Raw genomic sequence first — 17,189 nt, 5'->3', positions numbered from 1 at the left:
TTTAGCTTCTAAAATTTGCATAAAAAACAATTTTGAATTGAATGAGATTTTTAATGCGGTTTTTTAACTTTTTTCAAAGATTGGTATAAGAAAAACTTAAATAACAGAATCTAAACTCTTACGAACCTTTCTACCGAGATCCCATAAGTCTAAATAAGAATAGTTCTGGCCCAGTTATTTAAGTTTTTCGTAAATCAATCTTTGAAAAAAGTAAAAAAACTGCATCAAAAATCCCATTGTTAAGATTCCGTTGAAAAGTTTTTTAAATATTTTTATGCAGATTTTTTAAGCCTAATCTGCTTTGTCAGCTGAGGGGACTTTTTTTTAAGTTCTTTAATAAACCATTTTTATTCATAAAAAACTCCACTTTTGGAGGTATTTTCAAATCGGTCCAGCTCGCATAAATCTTAATATTTTTCCGAAATGGAAAAACGCAACTTTTTTTGGTGATGCAGTCTAATGTATATACATATACCCTACAAAGCAAAGTCCCCCAAATCTTTAAGATTATTGGAAGTTTTTCCGAATTCTGTAACAATTTATTTACCAATTTTCAAAGACAATCATAGGAAATGGTTGATACTAACTCCTTAATAAATTTCTGTACGATTTCTTAAAGGTAGTTCTAAAAAAAGTTCCCAAAAATTTTAAGAATTTTCATTACTTCACACATTTTTTTCCGTAATTTCGTAAAACAACACAGGTTTACAAAAAAAAACTGTATGCATATTAAACCAAACCTACATATCACCATGTTATTCGACACGCTGAATGCGAATCCGAGGTCCGTTAGCCTCTATAACGTCAGGTTCGTGGTCAGTTGAAGGTCAAGTACCTGAAAATTCAATAAAATTGTTCTGAAATTGACCTTGGGATGACCTTGGCATAACTTCTAGATGACCTTAAGGAATCAAGGGACCCCCATATTTGGATTTAGCGACAACAAAAACAAAAAAATAAAATTAATTTTTATTGAATAAATTTTTTTTCCTAATTGACCCTCAAATGACCTCGAACCTGACATTATGGAGGTTAACAGATCTCGGATTCGGCTTCAGCGAGTCTAAAATCCCACATATATGAAATTTTCAGGTTTATTCAATGAATATTTCCCTACTTGACCTTATCAAACAAATGTTAGAATATTAAAAATGGGACCTCAATTAATAGATGTCTAGATTTTTATGGTATTTTTCAAAAGTAAAAAAAAAACTAATAGCTAGCTGTTTAAAAATAAGATTTTATTTACTGAAAGTGTTTGATGGGGTTAAAGAAGAAGTTACATACAACTTTACATCCGCTCTTTTTTCGCAACAATGCAACCTTGTTAGCGAAGTTTTAATTCATTAATTAGGGTATTGCAGTTTATACGCACTCTGGCACTTCTGAACGCAACTCGCAGTTACATATAGGTTTATTGATCTGTATTTATATATGTATGTATGTATGTATAAAGGCCCATACAATCAATTGACATCGGTTGAAAAACATGATTTGCAAATAACGCACTTAAATTTGCATAAAATTTGCAAGCGTTGTCAGAAAATGCTGCTAACAATAGAAACAACAACATAAGCTAACAACTTTGAAACGAACAACGAAATGTTACAACTCAAAAATGCCAATCGAGCTGCCAAAAATTATGCAAATTAATAGGCGAAATTTTAAATATCCGCGATCGCTGACGCAGCTGTGCTATACTACCACTCAACTGACAGTTACAGCAAACACACAAACAGGAAAAAAAGTTTTAATAAAATCACAGGTAAGCAGCGTTAAGTGAAACTGAAAGGATTTTTGCCCGACAGCTAAAAAAAATTATATTTGCATAAATACAATGCAGTTTGCGAGCGTTTTTGGGATATGCAAATGAGACAGCCGAACTGAATCGAAAAGAGGTAATTGCCGCACAAAATGCCACTGAATGTGCCAGCCAACGCACCGCTGGCGACTCATTAACATAACATTAAACATCGACAGAGAAAAGCGGGACAACAGAACAACTACAACGACGATATTTTCGAATATGGTTTTTTTTTTATCAAACAAATACCACTTCGTCTCATTCCGACATCCTTGCAGTCATTCGGTGAGGTGCGAGTATAAGTACCTATCAGAATGTGCGGCAACGTAGCGCATCTGCCACGACCACTCGCGTACGCGCCGCATCCGTATATGCGTCCCCAGCCTCATCATCGACGTTGCTGAGCCAGCTGAACCAGCTGAGCCAGCCGAGCCAGCCAACAGTTCAACGAACGCAATGCGCTGTGTCACTAACCTAAATTAAAATTATGTTAATGAATGAGAAATATAAAAACACAGTGCCAGTATCCCTGCAGGCCCCTCACCGATGCAGCAGAAGCAAGAGCAGCCCGTAAATCAGGGCCAAGGACGACTCGAATGGGAATGCCGCGCTGCGTCGTTGTGCGAAATGGGGAAAGCGACTGACTGGCAACCTTTGGGCATAATGAAGTTAGCGAGGCTGCGCTGCCACATCGCTCATCAGCGTAATTTTAATTTACTTTTTTGTTGTTGTTGTTGTGGTTGTTGATGCTTTAGAGCGCAAAAATTTCATCTCTTCCTTTCATCGCTTTGTTTGTTTCTATGCGCTTTCGCGGAACATTGACTGGGCGACCGGCATTTTTGTCTTCTACTTCCTGCCTGTTTCATTTCCATTCAATTCCTATGGTGGTAATTATTACTCAGTTTTTGTCGATTAATTTCGATTGGCCTTGCGAGCGGTGACGTCACAAGGACACTGTGCCCGTTCAGCGTCGTCGACGTGTTGTACATACAATTAAAATTCTAATTTATGCAAATTATCAAAGGCGCCGCCGGTACTGTGTTTGGGTATTTCCATGCGACGAGTATAATTACAAAGAATTTGTGAGCGTATTTCGCGATTAAAGCTTTAATCGAAAAGACGTGGCGGAAGCGAGCGATTTATTTTGTAATATTTCGGTTAGTTTAGATAAACGTAGTGCAAGTGGGAATTTTTTATACAAGATATACAACTTTTAACTTTGGTTACTATTAGTTGAAGAAATATACCTACACATATAACTTGAAATCGAATATTAAGTTTCCAATAAAAAGGCGTGAAAAGTGTATTTGCTGAGAGATTGTATATGTGTATATTAGACAGCATCGCTTCCCATACAAAGAAAAATCGGTACTATTTTTCCATTAGAATTATAAAATCTATTATATTTTAAGACGTCCACCAAAATATTTCCGAAAAATATTAAGATTTAAGTGAGCTGGACCGATTTGAAAATAATACTTCCAAAAATGGAGTTTTTCATGAATAAAAATAGCTTCTTTTTTTTTAAAATCCTCTCAAATGACAAAACGGTTTAAGCTTAAAAAATATTGCATGAAAATATTTGTAAAAAATTAAAAAAAAACTTAAACGGAATCGTAATGATGAGATTTTTGATGCTGTTTTTTAACTTTTTTCAAAGATTGGTATAAGAAAAACTTGAATAACTGAACCTAAGCTCTTCCGATTTAGACTTAAGAGGTACCATTGGAAAGGTATTTTCTCTCTCTTTTTATTTCTTTGATAACAAACTCATTAAAAGGATGAAATAGAGAGGTAGGGTGAACGAACGTAATTCAAAGTTGGATTAAGATGTGTTGGTATTTGAAAAAAAAAAATAAAAAATGGGATACGAATGACTTTTTTTTGGACAGAAATAAAAACAGTGTGAAAATATCTCTCTATCGGGATCCCATAAGTCTAAATAAGAATAGTTTTGGCCCAGTTGTTCAAGTTTTTTGTAAATCAATCTTTGAAAAAAGTAAAAAAAACTGCATCAAAAATCCCATATTAAGATTCCGTTGAAAAGTTTTTTAAATATTTTTATGCAGATTTTTTAAGCCTATCTGCTTTGTCAGCTGAGGGGATTTTTTTCAAAAAGTTCTTTAAGAAACTATTTTTATTTATAAAAAACTGCATTTTTAGGGGTATTTTCAAATCGGTCCAGCTCACTTAAATCTTAATATTTTTCCGAAATACTTTGGCGAACGTCTTAAAATATTATACATTTTGTAATCCCGGCGGAAAACCGGAAACGGTGATGCACTCTAATGTACATATTTGTTTTCTAGAAGACGCAAAATATAAAACAAAGTTTCATACAAAAAACTATATGCCATTTTCACTTACATACATAAATACATAAATGATGTTAAGATTTGTTTACGGTAAAGTGCGAAAGAAAAAAAAAAGGGTATTTACGAGTGGTATACATATTAGCAATATGCAACTAAATCTTTAATAACACGGTTCAACAAAATTTAGTCACACTTCATCTCAAAAACAGGACGACTTCATATTATAGATTTTTTGATGCTGATTCGAAGAGCATTTACAAAGTTTTATAACACGTCCAGTTTTTTGAGAAAAAACTGTTAAAGCGTCGAAAAATTACAAAAATGCCAAATTTCAAATTTTTGGTTTAAAGAATTTCGACGTAGTTTTTCCGAAGAAAAAAACCCAGGTATTAATGACAATCCAATTCGTCTGATGGATTCTACCTTATGTCGATGAGTGGATTAGAAATGAGTGAAAAATAAAAAAACTCAGTTCTTCTATAGCTTGCACTGATTTCCTGTCATATCACTTCTCTATAGTGGCTATGTCCTGGTGGAATCGTTTTCCATATTCTTCGCTAGTGTTTTTTTATAAGTTTTTTTTCCAAATTTTTCACCGCTCAATTAATCAATTAATCGACATGAGGTAGAATCTATCATACGAATTGGCAGTACATAAACAGTTTTTGAGAAAAAAGTAATAATAAAATAAAACAAAAAAATTTTAATAAAAGTTGTTGCAGAAATTTTGTCATTTGTTTTTTTAGTAATACAAATACCACAAAAATTTCACAAAATTTTTAAGTGATTTAGTAGAGGTAGTAGATCTGATCGATTAGTTCACAAAAATGTGTTTGAAAATTTCCCTACACCCTCAAATTCTTAACTTATTCGTAAAAGCCCTATTCGGCCCGACACAAAACAATCTCTAGCTCCTTTAATTTTTCAGTTTCCTTGTTTTGCTCGTTCTTTGCAGGAAATTACTTAAATGTAAATGCTTTTTTGTAAAATTGTAGAAAAAAATCTACCAAAGTTGAATGTAAAAAAATTTTGCAACTTTCGTACAGATAGCAAATTTTTTACACATATTCTAACCTATTTTTGCAAAAGCCTTTACTGATTAAAAAATTACAACATTCTTCTTTACAAAGATATATTAAAAATCAAAGTTGCTAAAAAAAAATTAAAGGAGCTAAAGATTGGTTTGCAGGTGAAGGACGTGCCATATTCGTTTTTCCAGAAACAGTTTTGTGAACTACGACTTCTACTAGGTCACTTAAAAAGTTCATTTACACTGTAACACCTTGTAACTTTACCTTCGACATCACATAATTTCAAATTTCATTATTTCTCCGAATTTGTATTGCAGTATTTGAGTGGAAAACATTGTAAGCGATGGTACGGTGTGCAGTGTTGCCAGAGAAATATTTCGTTTGAATTGAGTAATTTTTTCGCAAAATTTTTCTGGAAAGTTTTACTTCCAGCTCTCCTTAAAGGTAAAATTAATAAGGCAAAACAAAATCCGCGCTATCAGAAAAAGGATTTTCTTTCAATTCATTTTTGAATTCTTTAACCTAGATCCAAGTTTTTATGGTGGATGCACTGCATCTCGAAATTTTCCATTTTATCAACACTTAAGTTTTGCCTTATGTATACCAAATACAACTAAACACTAGTAGTGTTAACTACAGCTCATAAATTTGAAAAGAGCTAAAAAAAACTAGGAGCTAAAACCCGATTTTCGGAGCTAATTAGAAAAATAAAGAGCTAAATCTAGCTCCAAAAGCACCAAAATGGCAACACTGACGGTGTGAACTGTCCTCGCTGTTCAAACGGTTAGCGCTCGCTTTGTAACCGCCGCACAGTGTGCTTTTTGAACACTCCATGCTAATTAATCGTAGCGCTTTCGACAGAAGCAACTTTTTGATATGAAACAAAATGGATTTGAAAGCTAATGGAATTCCCTTTCAGGGAAAAATATAGGCATTGAGCCACATTACTCCTAGACTTTAAAAAAAAATTGGTCAAAAATAGTGTTCTTTAAAAAAGATACGTACAAATTCCACCGCATTTGTTCCAAAAAAAGTTTTTTTGTAAATTTTATTATACTAGAGTCATTCCATTGAAAAGACGAAAACGACATAAATTTGAGTATGCCCTAATTATCTCTATTTCAGTAGTAACCTCTTTTTAAATGACTACATTTCATTTACCTGTGGCAAAATATTAACAAAATTAAAAGAAGTTGCAATTTTTGTCTTTATTACACCAGTCACAAGGAGATGTCCCACCAGTCACAACTTTAAATATTTTTTATTTTTTATGAAGGTTATATAAACGTCGTTTTTATTGAAAACAACAAACATCGTTCGCGAAGATTAAGTATAGTAGACATTGTTTTCGTTCTCTGAGAGCCAGGTTATAACAATTTTAAACCAAACTTTGAGTCTGCTATACGAGTTTTTACTCTGAGATTAGAAGAAAAATTTGCAAAAATGTCGAATGAAATTTCGAAACTTAACTTCAGAATCGTTATAATTTGGCTCTAAAAGGGCCTTAGCTCAAATTAAAAGTCTTGAATAGGACTACACCGTGCTTGTTGTTTGAGTGATATAAAATTCTGTGAAAGATGATTCTCTGCATGCAAATCATAAGAAATGCAATATGTAATGCATTTTTCAAATTGAGGCATTCAATATTTTTTTTCCTTTTCTAAATACTCGAATCGTGTTTCTCGTCTCAAAATCTATTTTATTAGTGGGCCATACCTTTTGACATTTTACTCCAGAATGTGATCAATTATGAATTTTAACTATGTCGTCGGAACTTGTACAACATACGAAAGATATTTTTTAACATAGAACGAAAATTAATGTATAAAATTGCTTTAACAAAAATACCAAATGATTTCTTAGTTTTATGTAACTATCATTTGAATGAATGTGACTAGAATGAACTCTATTTTACCCTTGTGCAATCAAAGATGAGTTTTTGCAAAACCACTTAATCTTCACGAACGATGTTTGTTGTTTTCAATAAAAACGACGTTTATATAACCTTCATAGAAATTTTAAAAAATATTTAAATTTGTGACTGGTGGGACATCTCCTTGTGACTGATGTAAAGTAATTATGCATGAAATAAAAGTTTCCATACACAAAAATTACAATTTCTTTTCATTTTTTTAATATGTTGCCACAGGTTAATGTAACGTAGTCATTTAAAAAGAGGTTACTACTGAAATAAAGATAACTAGGGCATATTCAAATTTATGTCGTTTTCCTCTTTTCAATGGAATGACCCTAGTATGTATAATAAAATTTACAAAAAAACTTTTTTTTGGAACAAATGCGGTGGATATTGCATGTTTTTTCGAAGAACAATATTTTGCCAAACTTTTTTTAAAATTAAACAATAATTTTGGCTCAATGATAATATTTTTCCGTGAAAGGGAATAACATTAGCTTTCACAATCCTTTTGTTTTATATCAAAATGTTGCTTCTGTCGAATCAAAATCACACTGTGCGCTGCCGCAACCGCACGGCATAATTTTCTAGATTTTGTAGAACGGCAATCGGGCAAATCGCCTTTTACAAAAATTGGTTTTCACTAACTTAATCGGCTCGAAAAATAATCTTTTATTTCACTATCCGAACCTCTCCGGCGGCCTCTGCGCTATTCTAGCTACTGCACAAAGAAGCAGCAAGCTTGTCTATAATTATTTCCACTGTAGACGTAAGTTCACTAATAAAGTCGATAAACTGATAAATAATGGAAAATCTAATTTACCACAGAAATCAAATAAAATTAAATTTTTCATAAAATACCCGAACAAATATGACATATTTTAGCCAACATGTATAAGCAATGACACTGATCACACCCAAAAAAAAAACTTCTCTTAATTGAAGAAAAACAGCAATCGAAATGAAGAATAATGAGAACGAAACAGCACTAAAGAAGTTGTATCCTCTTTTCATGTCCAACATTTCTTCAAAATGATAGATTACATCCACGGTTCCATATTTTCGTGTACGATTTTACACATTCCAAAGAAAAATTACGCATTCGGGGGAATTTTTACTCATTCGGAAGAATATTCGACCTTAAAGTAAGGAAAGTTTTTCTTTGATCCAGAGATGGATTTTTGGTTCAGTGCAAAGAAAATATGCCTTCAGTGTTCACAAAATGCTAATGGGAAAAATTTCAAATAGGATTAGGGCATGTTCAGAACATTTTCGAAGATTTTAATTAAAATTAGTTTTGACGTTAGACTATGCATTCAAAAAGTGTTCATCGACAATAATTTTCATAGAACTAAAGGGTTTAGTTAAATTTCGCCAAATTATTATTAGTAGAAACCTTTAAAAAGAGTTTATGTCTTCTAAATTAAGTCAAAAATTAAACTTGACCTTTATGTCTTCATTAACAACAAAACAAATTTTACTGATTTTTTAGTTTGCGAAATTTTTACGAAGATTATTTAGAGATAATCATAACTTTTGTATTTTAAGACAAAAACAACAACAAACAACTACCTAAATGGTTCTTTATTAACTCAAATATTATGAGCCCAATTTGTATAGTTTTTCATATAGTTTTGCACTGATCGTTAGGATCCATCTATTCTACTACACGGTCTTATAAAAGACTAAACTTTTGTTTTTAGCTTTTAATAAAAATACTTTCGAATACTTAAGTTTCATTTCTTTCTTATGCCATTTTCCAATTACTATTTTCTTTGGCAATACAAAAAAAAAAGAAACTTCCACTCGAACTTTAAAGCTGATTATGTTATGACCCTTGTCGGCCGCTGTGGTGTAGTGGTAAGCAGTGCGCGCTTCCACTCCGCAACGCCTGGGTCAAAGCACCATCGCAAAAAATATAGAAAAAAGGTTTTTTCTTGATAGCGGTCGTCCCTCGGCAGGCAATGGCAAACCTCCGAGTGTATTTCCGCCATGAAAAACAGCTTCTCGTAAAAATACAATCGCCATTTGGAGTCAGCGTAAAACTGTACGTCCCTCCGCTCTGTGTGGCAACATCAAGGCGCACAGCACAAATCGGAGGAGAAGCTTGGCCAAACACTAACATAAGTGTAAGCGCCAATCTATTATTATTATTATGTTATGACGCTTGGAGTTGTGAATGCCATAATTTAGTTTTTGATTCGATTTTAACTGAAAATTCAAGGAAGCAATATTCGCTTATACATATCGCACCCTAATCAAAAACCGTCACATCAAAATCCGTCAAAAAATATTGGATACAGAAGAATGACAGATGTGTCCAGTTAGGAAGGGCGTAATATTCGGTAACGATAACTTCCGGTAACAGTCTTCGGAAGTTGCTATGAATGCGAACTTCTAAATAGCAAATTTCAAAAAAGTTTTTTGAAATTTGTAATAAGCGAACTTAAGCACCTCAAAATACCAAATTTCATAATTTGTTTAATTCTTGGATGCCATTTTGATTGGTTATTTTCGGTTTTTGAAAATTGACTTTAGGCTTGCCAAGACACATATTATAAATAATATGATGCTAAATATAGAAAAACTACATTAATCCGTAGTGTTTTATATACTTTATGTTATTTGGAACAACTGCTAAAGTTAGACTAGTGTAGTAAAAGTGGCCGCCACTCTGTTTGGCGCGAGTATGCGCGGCTTTTCTTTTCGTAGATCCTTAACGGGCCCCTTGCATTACTTTTTGGTAAAGGAATGAAGACCCTACTCTGCTCTACTCATTAGTTATACCATTTTGAAGAAAATATTTCTTGAAAAATAAGCGGCGTTTTTAATAAAAATGGCAGCCACTCTTTTTGGAGCGAGTATTCGCGGCTATTCTCTTCATACATCCTTAAAGGACTACTTGCATTACTTTCGGCCCTACAAATTAGTTATACCTTTTTGAAAAAAAATATTTCTTGAACAATAATCCGTGTTATTAAGATATTCATAATTTGACAACAAAATTTTATTATGTAATATTTCATATGAAATCATCATTCTCCATCTTTAAGAAGTAACACTAAACCAGCAATAACTGTTATAATTTAAAGTTTCCATAAAAAAATTGTTAAGAAAGCTATCAACTCATAACTGTTAGAACAAGCCACGATCGATTTCGTTGAATTAAATGGATTCAACGGCTTCCTCAGCACATATTATTAAAAATAGTAACCAGCTTTGAGTTCGCTGGACATTTCTGAATAAGAATGGCTTTACTCCAGTTAATTTATCACAGTTTAAAAGTAGGCCTTTTTCGCGTAAAGCTTGCCTTATCCGACTACTGTGGGGCGTTAGATATATGAGTAGTCCAGTTGCAAACGGCGTTATGGGATCTTATAATAGTAAGCCATAATTAAAAAAACGACTAGTACAACAAACAAATAACATCTAAATTGAATCTTTTTTTACTATTTGAAAATTTGGATAAATAAGAAAGAGCCTAATAAAATTATAACATAACATAACATTAACAGTCTGTACAACCTAAAGCAGTTTTCAAAGTTCATCAGAAGATGGAGACTTTTCAAAGTTTATACAAGTTTATTACAAGAGAAGTTAACATTTGATGCTATTTTTTCAGAATATACAAAGATTTTGCACTGTGTTGTTAGTGGATATGGAACTACTTTAAATACTGGTACGTAACCCACCAAAAACTAAAAATCGAAAACATTTTACATTGCACACTTTGCAAGTGGACTACTATATGGTCTGTGAACGGTTTTATCTGAAAATAATTGAGTTGTGACTGTTTTTGATTTAGGGTGCGAAATGCAGATACTCATACACAATCTTAAAAAATGTTCATATAAATAAATAATTTCTAACTTTCGAAAGATATGCAGGAACGTATGCAATTGTCTTGTACATATTTTAAAGTTCTCATTTTTAAATTAATAAATACGTTAATGAAACTCGGCTTAGAAACTGTGCGAGAAGTTATTTGCTACTACTCGTACACAGTAACTTTTAGTATTACTCAATACACATTTTATTTGATTTAAAGAACATTTTAGAGTTAGTTCTCATAAAATTAATAGAAGTTAATGTGATCGAAGGAGACATTTCTAAATTCTTTCATACAGTTAATAAAACTGCTTTCACTTTCACTCTGCCAGTAACCGAATATTCGCACTTACCTCTAAATTGTGTTAGACTTTACCAAGGCATATGAAACAGGAAGTAGCTTTAGAAGAAAAACAACACTGACGAGTATTTTGTTGTTTCTCTGTTTCTCTAGTCTTTAAAATGTCAAAAAAAAAATTTTCGTAGTATATAAGTCATAAATGTATGTATGTACGTATTAAAAATATTGAAAAAATTTTATTTCAAAACATTAAATTTGTGCTATCTTCTTTATTGTAAATTGGTTTGCATCCTGATTTTCAAGGCTCAATAATCAACTTTTGTTCTTCTGAGTTAGGCGAACGTTCCAAACGCCAAAAATCCAGAATTTTTGTAAAAACAAATTTACTATGTATGTATGTATTTTTGAGAATTTATAGGCCAAATCATTTGCAAACAAAAAATCAGATCAGCTGCACTACTGCTACTACCTGCTCAATATGCCTTGGACTTCAAAAAGTCTGTTAAGATGATAACAATCCATTTGTAATGCACAATTCATGAATATCGCATTGTATTAAAAAATTTTAAAAATTTTTCAAACATAATTTTTAGCCACCATTAAATTTATCGAGTAATAAGTCTTTTTTTTTAATTTCATATTTTCAGTCAAATTTTATGTTATGCTGCACTAAGTTCACTAACTACATCACTCACCAGAGGAATGTATGTATTTGTAACAGTCTTAATATCATTTTTTCTTCTTATGAATATCCCCAAATGTATTTTTTTTTAAAGCTGCCGACAACCTTTCGGATGCGCCTCACGCTGAGGAATGAAATTTCAATTTGAATTGTACGCAATGCGAACAGAACAGATTCCTTTTCTTCTTCAGTGGAGCCTTATCACCACTGAATCGCTAAACAATTTGGGAGCGCGTCTTTGCGTTTCTTCTTCAACGGCTCCATCAATGCTGGAAACTGTGGCAGGGGTGATGACAGAAGTTTGCCACAGACTCCAAGGAAGCAATCAATGGAAAACTGCTACCGAGATGCGATTACTCGAAACACTAAACTCGAAAAAAATATATGCGTTTACATTTTTACAGCGAATTTCCATGCGCTCTCGCCGCGAAGAAAAATTAACTCTATATCACTTGACGCGAGTGCGATATGCAGACGAGTATGAATGCATGGACGGGACGGACCGGTAAATCAGTAAGGCAATCGCTACGATATTTTGCTCAGATGGGCGGATAATTGAGACGCGGCGCACCAGTCAGCCGCAACGCTCGACTGCTACTGTCCGCGGACGACTTTGCCAAGACCGCACCAAACAACAAAGCGTAAAAGTGCGAAGCAACTTGAAGAAGACGCCGACGCTAACACCGATATCAACGCCAACGCCTGTTTCGTCGTAAAAGAGCCACAATAGAAGTGGAAGGGAATCTAAGTGTATTTGCCACCCCCTCGTTACGCCATACTCAACTTTGGCAAGTGGTTCGAAGCGACTCACATAGGCGAGCGGACATGTTCTGCTGCTGAGTAGAGTTAAGAAGCAAGTGAAGTGCTGGACACGCGCACTGGCACATCTGCTCTCACGAAGGATACGCTCTTGCACTCCTTACAATACAACTACACTAACGCATTCCTCATAGGGTAATATGTAAGTTGAAGGTGCGAGTTTTTGCAAAAAAAAAAGCACCACTCTATAGCAATAACGTCCCCGAAGGGTATATTGCCCTAGAAAAAAGCGAGGCAAAAAATGAGAAAAAATGGTGGTGGAAAATATAAAAAAAAAATAGAAAATAAGTCATCCCCTCACTTTTCGCACGCACACATGCTCTAAAAAGCACACTCACATCCACACATATGTACATATGCTAGTAAACAATGAGGCGGATGACGAGCAAAAAAGCATGACGAATTTTTCCAAAGTTTTTATATTCCATCCATCAACACACGTATTCGCTTTCTGGCGCTCACACGCTTTGTGTCGATCCTGAAGGTATTGAAGTGCAGAAAAAAAAATACGAATAACTGGAGGATAACCCACCCTGTAAGTTTATATTCGCCTTCCGTTCGTAATTCACACTGATATTTTTTAGCAAAAGCAAAGTTAACTATTTGAGAAATACACCAAACTGCTGGTGATACTAAACTCTGTGGCTTCAGCTATGTAGTATGTAGTTATGTGCTTATACCTACAAAATGACAGTGTACTTATACATACACATGTATAAGGCTGTGAGTAAGAATAATTTGAATTATGGTCATATTTGCCCTATTTAAACACTTCCACTGATCGTGGATCAACAGGAAGACTGCGTAAAACTACACACTGTCGCCGTAAGCACCATTTCGATTTGCTATCTCTGGAACCTCTGATGTTGTCTGCTGTCACGATTCGTTGGTGTCTTAGCATCACTTCGATTTGTCGCTGAATCTGTATATGTTAGTAATGGAGTATTTAGATCCTCTTTAGATATTGCATGAATAATTTGCTTAATATATCATGTATTTTAATCGAGGCTACGGCTACGGTACCGATGGTTGTACGGGAGGCTCATCCTTGCTGCACGTTCACTAACGACCCATTGATCCGTGGTTATTAACACAACAATCTTCTCTCTATAGCAGTTTAGATAGAGCCGCCTCATCAAATGCTTCTGCCCCATACACCAGTACGTTCATTATGAGCAGTGTGACCAACCGTACTTCTTTCGGAAGTAGAGTACTTGTTTTTTACCTCTTTTACTTCGCAATTCGCAGTACAGTGATATGTGCTTCTGTGCAATATTTTGTACTTCAGGTCTTGTACATCTCCCATCGGTTCAGTAGTTTTGGAGTTTAGCGTAAATGAACAGGATTTTTATATATTAAGATAAGCACGTTGCGAGGAGCATTGAAAAAATGTCGTTCTCGTGTTGAAACCTCTCTTATCTTTTAAGTTGAAACCAACAAAACTCATCCACGAAATTTCATTGAAATCGGTTAAGTGGTTTCGGAGATTAGCGTAAACGAACACAGTGACGTGGAATTTTTATATATTAAGATGACAGAAACTCTTTACGACACAATCAAAGTTGATTGATTTTGCACGATCAATTAGATCAATATCTGAGGTAATTTCCGACAAAATTTAGACGCCAGTGATGAGCAATTTTGATATAAAATGCACTAGTATAAATTCGAATAGAAACAGTAATTGTATGCCTTTTAAAAATAATTCAAAAACTTTAATTAAGTTCGGTTTTTTTATCTTTTAAATTAATTAAAACATATAAATTATAAGGATAAATTAACATTTTTTGCTTTCCTTACCTTTTTCAAACGCATTTTTTGTAAACAAAATTTATGTTATCAGCCAGCACATGCAAACTTAAGAACAATGTTGGTGGAAGAAAAGCGTTTAGGCGATATTTTTTGGTTAATGGATATAGTTAATATGTGTTCATATTAAAATACATTATGTTTTTATAGTGAAAAATAAATAGTTAATTTGGGTCCGTTTTATGAAACGTATTTTGAATAACTAAAACAGAAATTTGCAAAATTGTAAAAACTGTAACTACTCGTATTACAAACTTGAGAGAAGCTTTGCTTTCGCTTAAGGTCATAATCAGTGTTGCCATTTGAGTACTTTCCAGCAAGATTTAGCTTTTTTCGCCGTTTAGCTAGAAAAATTCCAATTTAGCTGCTATCTTTTTTTTGCTTTTTTCTGAAAATCTTTAAGCCCTTTCTAGATTTTTCCAAATTTCGGAAAATCCAATTAAAAAATACGAATAAACCCGGCTCAATTAATCTTCACAAAGTTATAAGAGTATACTCGATTAAGAATGTCCACGATTTAGCTTTCTCTGATTCCATATATACACATTTGATATTGCCTTTGTTGCCTTTTTTGCCTTTTCTACCTTAAAGGCCAGTATGCAGCCCTCCAGAAAAGCAAAAACTCCATATAAAATGACGTACTAAAAAATTTTCTTGTGTCAAATTTCTTTAAGGCAGTACGCAGTTCTCAAAAAATTTGCTGGAGTATTTTGCTAAAGTTTTTTTGCGAAATAAGAGCACAAGGCAATCCATGTTTGCAAAAGAAATATATGCCCGTTTCATTATTTCTTGAAGAAAGAGTTATGGCAACAGGCTGTGAAGTATCAGATGTCAAAATTCCTTTTTTTACCGTTTCTTGAGAGCTGTATACTGGCCTTTCGTTGTAAAGGACAAGGAAAAGCCCCTATTTTTGATAATATGAAAGTTTTAAACGTTCCATATTTAAATTGGGCGCCACTTTTATCAACTCACGTCGATCGCACGTTTAGTACATTCAAGGCTTTTTGAACGAAAATCGAATGAAAAATGCTGCCAGAAAATTTTAAAATGCATCTCGTGGTTCAATGTTACTACAACTATAGAGATTAAAGTTTTGTTAGTTAAAAACTCGAGAGGAGAAAATAATCAAAGATTCAAAGTAGAAATTTTTCACATAATGAAACTAGTTCACAGTTTCTCTTTTTACTTGTAAAATAAACATTTCTAAAATAAGTGTATTTTTTGCTTCTTTTTCGGTTTTTGTCTTTCTTTAGTGTCTTCTTTTGTCTTTATTGCGATTTCTAGTGCCTTTTCCTGCCTATTTCGCTATTATTATTTTTCCTTTTTTTATAGGTTTTCAGGTCCTAAAAATCCGTTCCCTGTTCATCACTAATATACTTTTGGCACAGTTTTCTTTTGGCGGCGGGATTGTTGAATATTTGCAAAACTGCAGAAATATGGAAAGGTATAAAGGTATAAATTATCGAATTTATTAATTAACATTTATTATTTAATAGTTATTTCAAGAAAGCTGATATGCCCGCACCCCAAGGGAGTATTATCGAGGCAGACAACACAAGCTCAAGCAGCTCCACGGAAGAGCAGCCTCCGCCCAGAATTTTTTACAATTGAGCAATTGTCAAAAATCTGCATTTTAATTAAAAAGTTTTTTCTTGAAACTACCTTCTTTTCGGTATCATGCATATAGCCTTTAACTTGTTATGGGATGTAAGAAATCTGTACCTATTTTGCTGTATTTTTTTGTGAAAAAACGAATAAACATTTGCATACTTTTAACCTTTTTTAAGCCTTGACAATTTTTTATTCAACTGTTTTTAGCTTTTTTTTTGTCTATTTAGCTGGATCGATGAAAAAATTCTGGCAACACTGGTCATAATTTTTGACTAATTTTGACTAAATATGTTTAAATGTAATGACCAATACTTAACACTTACACTCATATCGATGTTCTAAATACATATATCTATACATTTGCTGTGCAGCAACCGAGCAAAATATGGGGAAAGCTTCAAGGCAAGAGGAATCTATGGTTGCACTGCTCCCCAATTCAGCGCAGATGAGTGCGATTCACGCGTCACCTCGCGCAGTGGCGCAGCAGGCACACATTCGCCCAATTTCCTTTGTACGGGGAGCTTCCTCAAACAGTTGCCATAAAAATTCTTATCAGAGCGCAGCCACACATTTTTTCATTTCTTTCGTTATAAAAATATCGAGCACCAACAGAGTCAGTACGAGCACCCACACTCATCAATTCAAGCTGGTCTAGGCGGGAAGGTGCACCAGCTTTAGATCATTACTGACTGTCGCTTGAAGGTATCTACATATATATCTACATATATACATATCTACATACATGTGTGTGCTGTGTGCTGTAGCAGAAGCTGTGGTAAGTATCTTCTGGGTTTTGCAACAAGGTACGCCAGTGTCACCTCAAACGAGAATGATATTGAACACCAGCTCGTCAAAGCACCGGAGATTTATAATTTAATGTATACATACATACTTGCATATGTACAACCGTGAAAATATTTATGTCGAAGTACGATTTGCGGTTTTTTTTTTTTGTGTTGCTACCCACTTCTTGTTTATCTACTCTAATTTTTTGTCGCACTTTTTCTCCACCGCTGCGTTTTAATTTTTCTTCTTGCCAATGACTGCTGATGAATGATAGATGGATTATCATTT

General features: G+C 33.7%; 1 long non-coding RNA gene across 1 annotated transcript; it reads left to right on the top strand.

Moving 5' to 3' along the window:
• Nucleotides 1-831: 831 nt before the first annotated feature.
• On the top strand, nucleotides 832-16,170 carry LOC108359851 (uncharacterized). The gene is made up of 4 exons (XR_001847006.1): nucleotides 832-2,961; nucleotides 11,842-13,230; nucleotides 15,837-15,948; nucleotides 16,001-16,170. It is a non-coding gene; the product is annotated as an uncharacterized LOC108359851 (long non-coding RNA).
• Nucleotides 16,171-17,189: the final 1,019 nt, after the last annotated feature.

Source organism: Rhagoletis zephyria, unplaced genomic scaffold, assembly GCF_001687245.7.
Source record: "Rhagoletis zephyria isolate East Lansing unplaced genomic scaffold, Rhagoletis_zephyria_1.1 Rzeph_scaffold_00479, whole genome shotgun sequence".
Taxonomy (NCBI): domain Eukaryota; kingdom Metazoa; phylum Arthropoda; class Insecta; order Diptera; family Tephritidae; genus Rhagoletis; species Rhagoletis zephyria.
Note: the sequence above shows the minus strand (reverse complement) of the source record. Positions and strands in the feature narration are given on the sequence as shown.